Below are 9,441 nucleotides of genomic sequence, written 5' to 3'. Positions count from 1 at the left end.
CTTCAGATAGTCTGGTAACACCTAGAACATAGAACACAGGCCTTCAGATAGTCTGGTAACACCTAGAACACAGAAAACAGGCCTTCAGATAGTCTGGTAACACCTAGAACATAGAACACAGGCCTTCAGATAGTCTGGTAACACCTAGAACATAGAACACAGGCCTTCAGATAGTCTGGTAACACCTAGAACACAGGCCTTCAGATAGTCTGGTAACACCTAGAACACAGGCCTTCAGGTAGTCTGGTAACACCTAGAACATAGAACACAGGCCTTCAGATAGTCTGGTAACACCTAGAACATAGAACACAGGCCTTCAGGTAGTCTGGTAACACCTAGAACATAGAACACAGGCCTTCAGGTAGTCTGGTATCACCTAGAACATAGAACACAGGCCTTCAGATAGTCTGGTAACACCTAGAACATAGAACACAGGCCTTCAGATAGTCTGGTAACACCTAGAACATAGAACACAGGCCTTCAGATAGTCTGGTAACACCTAGAACATAGAACACAGGCCTTCAGATAGTCTGGTAACACCTAGAACACAGAAAACAGGCCTTCAGATAGTCTGGTAACACCTAGAACATAGAACACAGGCCTTCAGATAGTCTGGTAACACCTAGAACATAGAACACAGGCCTTCAGATAGTCTGGTAACACCTAGAACACAGGCCTTCAGATAGCCTGGTAACACCTAGAACACAGGCCTTCAGGTAGTCTGGTAACACCTAGAACATAGAACACAGGCCTTCAGATAGTCTGGTAACACCTAGAACATAGAACACAGGCCTTCAGGTAGTCTGGTAACACCTAGAACATAGAACACAGGCCTTCAGGTAGTCTGGTAACACCTAGAACACAGGCCTTCAGATAGTCTGGTAACACCTAGAACATAGAACACAAGCCTTCAGATAGTCTGGTAACACATAGAACACAGAACACAGGCCTTCAGATAGTCTGGTAACACCTAGAACATAGAACACAAGCCTTCAGATAGTCTGGTAACACATAGAACACAGAACACAGGCCTTCAGATAGTCTGGTAACACCTAGAACACAGGCCTTCAGGTAGTCTGGTAACACCTAGAACATAGAACACAGGCCTTCAGATAGTCTGGTAACACCTAGAACATAGAACACAGGCCTTCAGGTAGTCTGGTAACACCTAGAACATAGAACACAGGCCTTCAGATAGTCTGGTAACACCTAGAACATAGAACACAGGCCTTCAGATAGTCTGGTAACACCTAGAACATAGAACACAGGCCTTCAGATAGTCTGGTAACACCTAGAACATAGAACACAGGCCTTCAGATAGTCTGGTAACACCTAGAACACAGAAAACAGGCCTTCAGATAGTCTGGTAACACCTAGAACATAGAACACAGGCCTTCAGATAGTCTGGTAACACCTAGAACATAGAACACAGGCCTTCAGATAGTCTGGTAACACCTAGAACACAGGCCTTCAGATAGTCTGGTAACACCTAGAACACAGGACTTCAGGTAGTCTGGTAACACCTAGAACATAGAACACAGGCCTTCAGATAGTCTGGTAACACCTAGAACATAGAACACAGGCCTTCAGGTAGTCTGGTAACACCTAGAACATAGAACACAGGCCTTCAGGTAGTCTGGTATCACCTAGAACATAGAACACAGGCCTTCAGATAGTCTGGTAACACCTAGAACATAGAACACAGGCCTTCAGATAGTCTGGTAACACCTAGAACATAGAACACAGGCCTTCAGATAGTCTGGTAACACCTAGAACATAGAACACAGGCCTTCAGATAGTCTGGTAACACCTAGAACACAGAAAACAGGCCTTCAGATAGTCTGGTAACACCTAGAACATAGAACACAGGCCTTCAGATAGTCTGGTAACACCTAGAACATAGAACACAGGCCTTCAGATAGTCTGGTAACACCTAGAACACAGGCCTTCAGATAGTCTGGTAACACCTAGAACACAGGCCTTCAGGTAGTCTGGTAACACCTAGAACATAGAACACAGGCCTTCAGATAGTCTGGTAACACCTAGAACATAGAACACAGGCCTTCAGGTAGTCTGGTAACACCTAGAACATAGAACACAGGCCTTCAGGTAGTCTGGTAACACCTAGAACACAGGCCTTCAGATATTCTGGTAACACCTAGAACATAGAACACAAGCCTTCAGATAGTCTGGTAACACATAGAACACAGAACACAGGCCTTCAGATAGTCTGGTAACACCTAGAACATAGAACACAAGCCTTCAGATAGTCTGGTAACACATAGAACACAGAACACAGGCCTTCAGATAGTCTGGTAACACCTAGAACACAGGCCTTCAGGTAGTCTGGTAACACCTAGAACATAGAACACAGGCCTTCAGATAGTCTGGTAACACCTAGAACATAGAACACAGGCCTTCAGGTAGTCTGGTAACACCTAGAACATAGAACACAGGCCTTCAGATAGTCTGGTAACACCTAGAACATAGAACACAGGCCTTCAGATAGTCTGGTAACACATAGAACACAGGCCTTCAGATAGTCTGGTAACACCTAGAACACAGGCCTTCAGATAGTCTGGTAACACCTAGAACACAGGCCTTCAGGTAGTCTGGTAACACATAGAACACAGGCCTTCAGATAGTCTGGTAACACCTAGAACATAGAACACAGGCCTTCAGATAGTCTGGTAACACCTAGAACACAGAACACAGGCCTTCAGATAGTCTGGTAACACCTAGAACACAGAACACAGGCCTTCAGATAGTCTGGTAACACCTAGAACACAGAACACAGGCCTTCAGATAGTCTGGTAACACCTAGAACACAGAACACAGGCCTTCAGATAGTCTGGTAACACCTAGAACACAGGCCTTCAGATAGCCTGGTGACACCTAGAACACAGGCCTTCAGATAGTCTGGTAACACCTAGAACATAGAACACAGGCCTTCAGGTAGTCTGGTATCACCTAGAGCATAGAACACAGGCCTTCAGATAGTCTGGTAACACCTAGAACACAGAACACAGGCCTTCAGATAGTCTGGTAACACCTAGAACACAGGCCTTCAGATAGCCTGGTAACACCTAGAACACAGGCCTTCAGATAGCCTGGTGACACCTAGAACATAGAACACAGGCCTTCAGATAGTCTGGTAACACCTAGAACATAGAACACAGGCCTTCAGATAGTCTGGTAACACCTAGAACATAGAACACAGGCCTTCAGATAGTCTGGTAACACCTGGAACACAGGCCTTCAGATAGTCTGGTAACACCTAGAACACAGTCCTTCAGATAGTCTGGTAACACCTAGAACACAGGCCTTCAGATAGTCTGGTAACACCTAGAGCATAGAACACAGGCCTTCAGATAGTCTGGTAACACCTAGAACACAGAACACAGGCCTTCAGATAGTCTGGTAACACCTAGAACATAGAACACAGGCCTTCAGATAGTCTGGTAACACCAAGAACATAGAACACAGGCCTTCAGATAGTCTGGTAACACCTAGAACACAGGCCTTCAGATAGCCTGGTAACACCTAGAACATAGAACACAGGCCTTCAGATAGTCTGGTAACACCTAGAACACAGGCCTTCAGATAGCCTGGTGACACCTAGAACATAGAACACAGGCCTTCAGATAGTCTGTTAACACCTAGAACACAGGTCTTCAGATAGTCTGGTAACACCTAGAACATAGAACACAGGCCTTCAGATATGGTGTTTGATGAAATACAAAATAATTTAACTGAAAACAAATTTAACAACAGACTTTCAGTATGCTTATAGGGAAGGGCCCTCAACATGCACGGCACCGACACAAATGACTGATGATTGGCTGAAAGAACATGATAGTATGTTAATGCAGCTATTGATGTCATCGATCATAACCTTTTGCCGTAAAAACGTGAGAGTTCCCTATCTAATGGAACACAGATAGTTCCCTGTCTAATGGAACACAGAGAGTTCCCTATCTAATGGAACACAGAGAGTTCCCTGTCTAATGGAACACAGAGAGTTCCCTATCTAATGGAACACAGAGAGTTCCCTATCTAATGGAACACAGAGAGTTCCCTGTCTAATGGAACACAGAGAGTTCCCTATCTAATGGAACACAGAGAGTTCCCTGTCTAATGGAACACAGAGAGTTCCCTATCTAATGGAACACAGAGAGTTCCCTGTCTAATGGAACACAGAGAGTTCCCTATCTAATGGAACACAGAGAGTTCCCAATCTAATGGAACACAGAGAGTTCCCTATCTACTAGAACACAGAGAGTTCCCTGTCTAATAGAACACAGAGAGTTCCCTGTCTAATGGAACACAGAGAGTTCCCTGTCTAATGGAACACAGAGAGTTCCCTATCTAATGGAACACAGAGAGTTCCCTGTCTAATGGAACACAGAGAGTTCCCTATCTACTAGAACACAGAGAGTTCCCTGTCTAATATAATACAGAGAGTTCCCTGTCTAATGGAACACAGAGAGTTCCCTATCTAATGGAACACAGAGAGTTCCCTATCTAATGGAACACAGAGAGTTCCCTGTCTAATAGAACACAGAGAGTTCCCTGTCTAATAGAACACAGAGAGTTCCCTGTCTAATGGAACACAGAGAGTTCCCTATCTAATGGAACACAGAGAGTTCCCTGTCTAATAGAACACAGAGAGTTCCCTGTCTAATGGAACACAGAGAGTTCCCTATCTAATGGAACACAGAGAGTTCCCTATCTAATGGAACACAGAGAGTTCCCTATCTAATGGAACACAGAGAGTTCCCTATCTAATGGAACACAGAGAGTTACCTGTCTAATGGAACACAGAGAGTTCCCTGTCTAATGGAACACAGAGAGTTCCCTATCTAATGGAACACAGAGAGTTCCCTATCTAATGGAACACAGAGAGTTCCCTGTCTAATGGAACACAGAGAGTTCCCTGTCTAATGGAACACAGAGAGTTCCCTGTCTAATGGAACACAGAGAGTTCCCTGTCTAATGGAACACTGAGAGTTCCCTGTCTAATGGAACACAGAGAGTTCCCTATCTAATGGAACACAGAGAGTTCCCTGTCTAATGGAACACAGAGAGTTCCCTATCTAATGGAACACAGAGAGTTCCCTGTCTAATGGAACACAGAGAGTTCCCTATCTAATGGAACACAGAGAGTTCCCAATCTAATGGAACACAGAGAGTTCCCTATCTACTAGAACACAGAGAGTTCCCTGTCTAATAGAACACAGAGAGTTCCCTGTCTAATGGAACACAGAGAGTTCCCTGTCTAATGGAACACAGAGAGTTCCCTATCTAATGGAACACAGAGAGTTCCCTGTCTAATGGAACACAGAGAGTTCCCTATCTACTAGAACACAGAGAGTTCCCTGTCTAATAGAATACAGAGAGTTCCCTGTCTAATGGAACACAGAGAGTTCCCTATCTAATGGAACACAGAGAGTTCCCTATCTAATGGAACACAGAGAGTTCCCTATCTAATGGAACACAGAGAGTTCCCTATCTAACGGAACACAGAGAGTTTCCTGTCTAATGGAACACAGAGAGTTCCCTGTCTAATGGAACACAGAGAGTTCCCTATCTAATGGAACACAGAGAGTTCCCTATCTAATGGAACACAGAGAGTTCTCTATCTAATGGAACACAGAGAGTTCCCTGTCTAATGGAACACAGAGAGTTCCCTGTCTAATAGAACACAGAGAGTTCCCTGTCTAATGGAACACAGAGAGTTCCCTATCTAATGGAACACAGAGAGTTCCCTATCTAATGGAACACAGAGAGTTCCCTATCTAATGGAACACAGAGAGTTCCCTATCTAATGGAACACAGAGAGTTCCCTGTCTAATGGAACACAGAGAGTTCCCTGTCTAATGGAACACAGAGAGTTCCCTATCTAATGGAACACAGAGAGTTCCCTATCTAATGGAACACAGAGAGTTCCCTGTCTAATGGAACACAGAGAGTTCCCTGTCTAATGGAACACAGAGAGTTCCCTGTCTAATGGAACACAGAGAGTTCCCTGTCTAATGGAACACTGAGAGTTCCCTGTCTAATGGAACACAGAGAGTTCCCTGTCTAATGGAACACAGAGAGTTCCCTATCTAATGGAACACAGAGAGTTCCCTGTCTAATGGAACACAGAGAGTTCCCTATCTAATGGAACACAGAGAATTCCCTATCTAATGGAACACAGAGAGTTCCCTGTCTAATAGAACACAGAGAGTTCCCTGTCTAATGGAACACAGATAGTTCCCTGTCTAATGGAACACAGAGAGTTCCCTATCTAATGGAACACAGAGAGTTCCCTATCTAATGGAACACAGAGAGTTCCCTATCTAACGGAACACAGAGAGTTCCCTGTCTAATGGAACACAGAGAGTTCCCTATCTAATAGAACACAGAGAGTTCCCTGTCTAATGGAACACAGAGAGTTTCCTGTCTAATGGAACACAGAGAGTTCCCTGTCTAATGGAACACAGAGAGTTCCCTGTCTAATGGAACACAGAGAGTCCCTATCTAATGGAACACAGAGAGTTCCCTATCTAACGGAACACAGAGAGTTCCCTGTCTAATGGAACACAGAGAGTTCCCTGTCTAATGGAACACAGAGAGTTCCCTATCTAACGGAACACAGAGAGTTTCCTGTCTAATGGAACACAGAGAGTTCCCTATCTAATGGAACACTGAGAGTTCCCTGTCTAATGGAACACAGAGAGTTCCCTGTCTAATGGAACACAGAGAGTTCCCTGTCTAATGGAACACAGAGAGTTCCCTGTCTAATGGAACACAGAGAGTTCCCTGTCTAATGGAACACTGAGAGTTCCCTGTCTAATGGAACACAGAGAGTTCCCTGTCTAATGGAACACTGAGAGTTCCCTGTCTAATGGAACACAGAGAGTTCCCTGTCTAATGGAACACAGAGAGTTCCCTGTCTATTGGAACACAGAGAGTTCCCTATCTAATAGAACACAGAGAGTTCCCTGTCTATTGGAACACAGAGAGTTCCCTGTCTAATGGAACACAGAGAGTTCCCTGTCTAATGGAACACAGAGAGTTCCCTATCTAATGGAACACAGAGAGTTCCCTATCTACTGGAACACAGAGAGTTCCCTATCTAATGGAACACAGAGAGTTCCCTATCTAATGGAACACAGAGAGTTCCCTATCTAATGGAACACAGAGAGTTCCCTGTCTAATGGAACACAGAGAGTTCCTATCTACTGGAACACAGAGAGTTCCCTATCTAATGGAACACAGAGAGTTCCCTGTCTAATGGAACACAGAGAGTTCCCTGTCTAATGGAACACAGAGAGTTCCCTGTCTAATGGAACACAGATAGTTCCCTGTCTAATGGAACACAGAGAGTTCCCTATCTAATGGAACACAGAGAGTTCCCTATCTAATGGAACACAGAGAGTTCCCTGTCTAATGGAACACAGAGAGTTCCCTATCTAATGGAACACAGAGAGTTCCCTGTCTAATGGAACACAGAGAGTTCCCTGTCTAATGGAACACAGAGAGTTCCCTGTCTAATGGAACACAGATAGTTCCCTGTCTAATGGAACACAGAGAGTTCCCTATCTAATGGAACACAGAGAGTTCCCTGTCTAATGGAACACAGAGAGTTCCCTATCTAATGGAACACAGAGAGTTCCCTGTCTAATGGAACACAGAGTTCCCTATCTAATGGAACACAGAGAGTTCCCTATCTAATGGAACACAGATAGTTCCCTGTCTAATGGAACACAGAGAGTTCCCTATCTAATGGAACACAGAGAGTTCCCTATCTAATGGAACACAGAGAGTTCCCTGTCTAATGGAACACAGAGAGTTCCCTGTCTAATGGAACACAGATAGTTCCCTGTCTAATGGAACACAGAGAGTTCCCTATCTAATGGAACACAGAGAGTTCCCTATCTAATGGAACACAGAGAGTTCCCTATCTAATGGAACACAGAGAGTTCCCTATCTAATGGAACACAGAGAGTTCTCTATGTAATAGAACACAGAGAGTTCCATATCTAATGGAACACAGAGAGTTCCCTATCTAATGGAACACAGAGAGTTCCCTATCTAATGGAACACAGAGAGTTCCCTGTCTAATGGAACACAGAGAGTTCCCTATCTAATGGAACACAGAGAGTTCCCTGTCTAATGGAACACAGAGAGTTCCCTGTCTAATGGAACACAGAGAGTTCCCTGTCTAATGGAACTCAGAGAGTTCCCTGTCTAATGGAACACAGATAGTTCCCTGTCTAATGGAACACAGAGAGTTCCCTATCTAATGGAACACAGAGAGTTCCCTGTCTAATGGAACACAGAGAGTTCCCTATCTAATGGAACACAGAGAGTTCCCTGTCTAATGGAACACAGAGTTCCCTATCTAATGGAACACAGAGAGTTCCCTATCTAATGGAACACAGATAGTTCCCTGTCTAATGGAACACAGAGAGTTCCCTATCTAATGGAACACAGAGAGTTCCCTATCTAATGGAACACAGAGAGTTCCCTGTCTAATGGAACACAGAGAGTTCCCTGTCTAATGGAACACAGATAGTTCCCTGTCTAATGGAACACAGAGAGTTCCCTATCTAATGGAACACAGAGAGTTCCCTATCTAATGGAACACAGAGAGTTCCCTATCTAATGGAACACAGAGAGTTCCCTATCTAATGGAACACAGAGAGTTCCCTGTCTATTGGAACACAGAGAGTTCCCTATCTAATAGAACACAGAGAGTTCCCTGTCTAATGGAACACAGAGAGTTCCCTGTCTAATGGAACACAGAGAGTTCCCTGTCTAATGGAACACAGATAGTTCCCTGTCTAATGGAACACAGAGAGTTCCCTATCTAATGGAACACAGAGAGTTCCCTATCTAATGGAACACAGAGAGTTCCCTGTCTAATGGAACACAGAGAGTTCCCTGTCTAATGGAACACAGATAGTTCCCTGTCTAATGGGACACAGAGAGTTCTCTATCTAATGGAACACAGAGAGTTCCCTGTCTAATGGAACACAGAGAGTTCCCTATCTAATGGAACACAGAGAGTTCCCTATCTAATGGAACACAGAGAGTTCCCTATCTAATGGAACACAGAGAGTTCCCTATCTAATGGAATACAGAGAATTCCCTATCTAATGGAACACAGAGAGTTCCCTGTCTAATGGAACACAGAGAGTTCCCTATCTAATGGAACACAGAGAGTTCCCTGTCTAATGGAACACAGAGAGTTCCCTATCTAATGGAACACAGAGAGTTCCCTGTCTAATGGAACACAGAGAGTTCCCTATCAAATGGAACACAGAGAGTTCCCTATCTAATGGAACACAGAGAGTTCCCTGTCTAATGGAACACAGAGAGTTCCCTGTCTAATGGAACGCAGAGAGTTCCCTATCTAATGGAACACAGAGAGTTCCCTATCTAATGGAA

Source organism: Salvelinus fontinalis, chromosome 2 (genome assembly GCF_029448725.1).
Source record: "Salvelinus fontinalis isolate EN_2023a chromosome 2, ASM2944872v1, whole genome shotgun sequence".
Lineage (NCBI taxonomy): Eukaryota > Metazoa > Chordata > Actinopteri > Salmoniformes > Salmonidae > Salvelinus > Salvelinus fontinalis.
The sequence above is the reverse complement of the archived record's forward strand: the minus strand, read 5'-3'. Positions refer to the sequence as shown.